Raw genomic sequence first — 5,548 nt, 5'->3', positions numbered from 1 at the left:
CAGGCCGTTCTCATGATTATCACCACTGTGTGGGCAACGCCTGACAAGCAGAGTTAAGCTGATCATGGTGGGGCCACAGACCCAGATCACCTGTCACTCATACAAACAGACATGGGAAAAGGTCCAGTTCGTGGGCTTGTGGGTGGAGCTTGACACATAATAATGACAGCAATGGGTCCATGACCTGCACCTAGGGTTCCCATTCATCAGAGAGTAAAGCAACATGGGACACACTTCAGCTCCTGCACTTCCAGTGATGTCACAGGCCCATGTGACCTGGGCCTTGAAGAGGGTGGAGGAGATTGTTGAGTGAATACCTCACATGCACATGAGCGCGAGAAGCTGGAGAGGGGCTAGGGGAAAGAGGATGTTCCCTTTCTGAGTCAGAATTCAGCCCCGTGGCGATGACATCACTAGTCCTGAGTAAAGCAAAGTGCTGGAACAAAAATGAAAAGTCGCCCTTAAACACCCCCACCAAGGGACTGACATCCGGTCTTGGTTTCACAAGAACAGGCTGTGGGTCCAGGCTTCTGCAGGGAATGACTCAAAACTAAGCTCCACCTGTCAATCACAGGAATCACCCAGAAGTCCTGCCCCCCACTCACTGGCTCCACATTGGTGGCCATGCCCCTGCCTCAGCTCCGACTGACCTGTCCAAGTAGTGGGCTGGGCTGCTAACATCATCTGCCAAAGCTCCTCCTTTTCCCTCTGGCCCCCGCCCACTCCCCTGAGGCTTTCACTCATCCCTCAGGCTCGCTTCTTTCAGTGCTGGGGTCCACAAGGCATGCTGGGAAACCAGACTTTGACCTCCCCTCCCCTCTAAGCCAATCAACCTGTTAGACCCCATCCTTTCCGCACCCCACCCCCACCCCCTGCTTCCCAGTGAAAATCCACATTTCAGTTTCCAAAATGGCCACAGGAGCTGGGTTTGGAGGTATGGCAGTAGGGATTGGGCACAGTAGGGATGTGGCAGTCCTTGTGTGTAACCTCGTGACCTCCATGACCCCGGTGACCCCCACCTCAGCCAGCGCTCTATCAGTCGCTCTGTTATCTCAGGAAATTGGCCAAAGGACAGGGGTGAGGAAGATGGTCGGGCACAGTCTGTAGATGGAGACTGGGACCCACGCCCTGTTTAGTTGACTGTTTTAGATATGTTCTTTGACTTGGTAATGGGCTTCAGGGCTGATTCTAAATCAGAGTCCTTTTCTTTTATTATGGGGATAGAGCATAATTATAGGGCAGTCTTTGTAAATAAACATTAGCAGAAAACTTCCTCAGCAAACTTAAACTTCCATTGTAGTACAAATTGCTCGCCAGACAAGGTTTCTCTGTGTAGCTGTGGCTGTCCTGGGGTTTGTAGATCAGGCTGGCCTCTAGCTCACAGCATCCCCAGCCTCTGCCTCTGTGAGTACTGGGATTACAAGGCATATGTCACCACCCCCAGCTCTACTTTTCTTACAGTTTTTAACAAGCTGGTTAGTACACTAGTTATCTTCCAGTCATGTGGAGGCAGTGCACCTTCTGCTAAATTCTTTGTATAACATTTTCCTAAGTAAGTTAACTAGTAAATCCTTTATAGTACCAATTTTATGACTACAAGTTTCTCCTGAATTAATACAGCCCTTTGAAAGAAAGCATAGCCAGAGCTTAAACTGCTAGGCACATTCATCTAACATAGTTGCAGATAGAGGACATCCTTGCCCTGCATGTTCTGGAGTGTTCTGTTCTGTATAATCAGAGCACCAGGGTTTCCTGACCATGAGGGGGGAGAACTCCCAGAAACCCTCAGAAAAGAATGTGGCTACAGCTCACTCCTTCTGTGATGAGCCAAACTGACAGATTTCTGCAGACCCAAACTCATTTGTTTGGGAATTGCTGCTGCATCCCACACAAAATTTCCAGTGTCCTCCAAGGGATAACTGAGGAAGACACATCAGGCACTCACAAAACATATTAATGTTGTTCATAGAATTGGGCATGGTGGCAAATTGATTGAGGTTCCAGTTATCTGGCAGACTCAATCAGTAGGGTTTGCTTGAATCCAGGCAAGAGTTGAAAGACAGTCTGGCTGACATAGCAAGACCCTGTATTTTTAAGAAATGAGCAAAACAGATGAGGAAATGAAAATCATAGTGTAGGCAAATTCATTTTTAAGTCAGGTGTGGTAACACATGTCTATAATGTCAGTACTAGAAAGGCTGAAGGAGGAGAAACATAGGAGGCTGCCTCACAACATATAATGATTTTGCCTTGAGGAGAGATGGGGAGAAAGTGAGAAAAAAGAAAATTTAGTGTAATTATTGTTATACCCAGTTCGAGAGCCCCCAAAAGATCTCCAGGAATCAACTCCGTTGCAAAACACATGAGGGTCTTTTTATTGAAAATTACAAGCTGCAGCTTGGGCCTACACAGCACCCACCGCCGAAGCAGTGGGAGCTGAGCGCCCCGCGCCCAGGTTAGTTGGGTGATATATAGATTCTGATTCCTCCCAACATGCCCAAGGCAGAGGCGATTCCTGCCTGGCAAGCATCTATTGGTCAAAATGCTACATTTTGAATTGATTGGCTATAGGAAGGTCCCCAGACCATAATGACCTGGTGTCCCTCCATAGGGGGATGGGTCAGTTTCCTAGCAACTGTTATCTTTAGTGGGTGGGGAAAGAATGTAGTAAGGCGGTCCTTCCCCTCAGGGCATCAACAGACTTCTCCACCCACATAGTTTAGCCCTTAATAGCTGCTAATTTTTAATCTTTTTGGTCTCTCATTATAAGGAGACCCATCTCTCATCACCTTTGCTCATTAGGATTTGTATGGCCTAGCGAGTAGGCTCCTAGAGTCTGCTCCATGGAATTTTTTTTCAATCATTATTTATTTACTTTATATCCCTCTGCTTCTCCTTGTCCCACTGTGTTAGGACTGTGCAGTGAAGTTACACAGCTGGTTCATAAATCACACCACGTGACTGGTTCCACTTAGGAGGTTTTATTAAGCGAAGGGGGAGGTTTTCACAGAGACTGACTCCAAGCAGTGTAGGAGAGAAAGAGGGGATGGTGCGATTTCTCCTATAAGGTGACCCATAGCATGAGGAGGTAATTAGAGGTGGTCCTTGGATGGTCCTTATGTAGCTTCACAGATGCCTGATATCCGGTTTGTCAGATCCCTTGGGATTGGACATAGAGATGTCTCCTTATGGATCCCAACATTTCTCTGTTTCTGTTTTATTAAATGTGGAACTAGTAAGGGGGTGATGGTGGGGAGGGCATAGGGATGACTTTTGCTTTTCAATCTACTTCCTGCTGATTAGGAGTATTATTGTATTAGAATTAGGGTCATTCTAAGGATATAGCTGGTCCCCACCATCAGGGTTGGCTGGAAGGTCATTGTCATCCAGTTCTATAGGCAGAGGTTGAAAATATTGTTAAAGTAACTGATTAATGGTTTGGTTAGAGAATTTTTGTATTTGTTGCTGGAGGAATGTAGAGAGGAATTTAATTAAGCAGGGAGCAAAAAGCAAAAGCAGAAAGATGAGCCGAAGAGGTACAAGGAGAGGCAGAATCTATTTGCATATGTGGTTCTCATAGGCCCAAGAGCTTGAGGCCTCAAGCTATTCCCTTTGCTTTTGTAGATATTTCTGGAGTTGTTGGATTTTGTCTTTTACTATACCATACTGGTTGACATAAAAACAACATTCCTCCTGGAGGAAGATGCAAAGGCCACCTTCTTTAGCTGTAAGGGAATCCAGTTGGTTTTGATGTACTACTGCTGCCAGCCAGTCGATCTGTCCTTGGAGAGTTAATATGGTCTGAGCCACTTGTTGGAGGTCCTGGATTAACTGGGAAGAAAGCTGATAATACAAAGTTACTGAAGTGGCTAGCCTGCAGTCCTGGTTCTGACAGCTGCCATGATGCTTGCAATAGCCAAGAACGGCAAGAATTAAATTGCCCTCTTATTCTGCTGGACAGCTATTGAGTCCAAGACCTGGATTGGTAGGGGCTCCTTTTCATTTATTAACCCCAGCTCAGGAAAGAGGGGCACAAGTGTGTAAACTCCTGACTAACCAACAGGCAGACGATGGTAGATCAGAGTACCATAAAAAAAATCGAGGTATTATTAGCAGTAGGGCATTGGGGTTGAGATGATGTATCAAGGATTATAGTTTTATTACAGTCTAAGGAACTTAGCATTCCTACAGAGTGTGTCCCAGATGCCTTGAAACAGCTTGCCACACCAAAGAGGATGATATGAAAAAGGAAGGGGGTTGTAGCAACATCAGAGTCAGGGCAGTTAGTAAATGGTGAAGTAAGGTTAACTTGACAGAGTCACCAGAGAAGCTGTCAGTGATAGTTCTGAGTTGGTCCCAGGTGAGACACACAGCCAGCAAGCTTTAAAATTGCCTGGTTGGGTCACATTAAGGAGCTTGTAAGGCGTGGTCAAAGTCTGAAGTAGGAGACGAAATGGCAGGATTGTATTATTTAGGAAGGGGGATGTCAAATACACAATGACATTAGAGGAGTGTTTAATTACCTTCTCTATGTCTCCCATCCCCAGGGATTGGGTAATTGGGATGTATTTTCTTTGAATATGGATGGTACTTATTGGTAAATTGGGTGTATAGCAGTGGTAGAGTTTTCCAAGGACGCCTGTTTTCCATCTGTGATCCCAAGGGTCTTGGCTGTTTAAGTAGAGTCTTTTTATACAGGTAAAAGAGCTTCTCCTGTGCTGGTGCATGGATTTGTCAAAACCAATATGGGCAACCTTAATAGCTGTCTGGGGATATTTTGCAATAATCTTTTGTTTTTGATCAAAAAGGAAGCAAAAAAAAATTAACAAATAAGAGTGGAGGGATGGATATGGGGGTGATGGCTATTTGAGTTGGCTCCAACAGACTCCCATAGAGCAACTTCCTGAACCTATATGGAAAGACTTTATTATCAATGATTGTTTCTTGAAACTCGAATCTCCATTTGTAAGGATTGTCTCGGACAGAAATAGACAAGAGGGAAAGGAGGAAAAATACATATCTAATACTGTAGGGTTGAACACAGATTCCGTAGTGAGGCCTCATTTCTCTGGAATCAGAGACAAAGTAATTGATCTTGGCATCTTCTGGAGCTTGAAGGAGCAGTGTCCTGTTGGAGTTGATATGTAGGAAGGGGTATTATCTTGAGGGGGGTAAAATGCTTGAGGTTAGATAGATGAATCCAGTGAGGGAATCCCTCAAGATTAGCAGCTATGGAGGTGACAAGAATCACCTTGAAAGGGCCCTGCCATTTAGGAGAAAGACATGGGGAACTTTGGTCTGGAGGGGAAAGAAGGACATGGTCCCTGTTGGTAATAGGAGATAGACAGGGGTTAGTATGTGGCCGTGGTAAACAGTGGTCAGTAAAGTTCTGTAGAAGAGAAGGGAGATGACACAATAGGGAAGTAAATAGGTGGTCAGGGAGACATGAGGACTTAACTGAAAGACCAGGAGTTAGGACTCGTCTTCCATACATGAGCTCAAAGGGCAAGATAGATAGAGGTTTTCTAGGGAGAGCTTGGAGCCTGAA

Source organism: Meriones unguiculatus, chromosome X, assembly GCF_030254825.1.
Source record: "Meriones unguiculatus strain TT.TT164.6M chromosome X, Bangor_MerUng_6.1, whole genome shotgun sequence".
NCBI classification, from domain to species: Eukaryota; Metazoa; Chordata; class Mammalia; order Rodentia; family Muridae; genus Meriones; species Meriones unguiculatus.
This window is presented reverse-complemented; position numbering follows the sequence as displayed.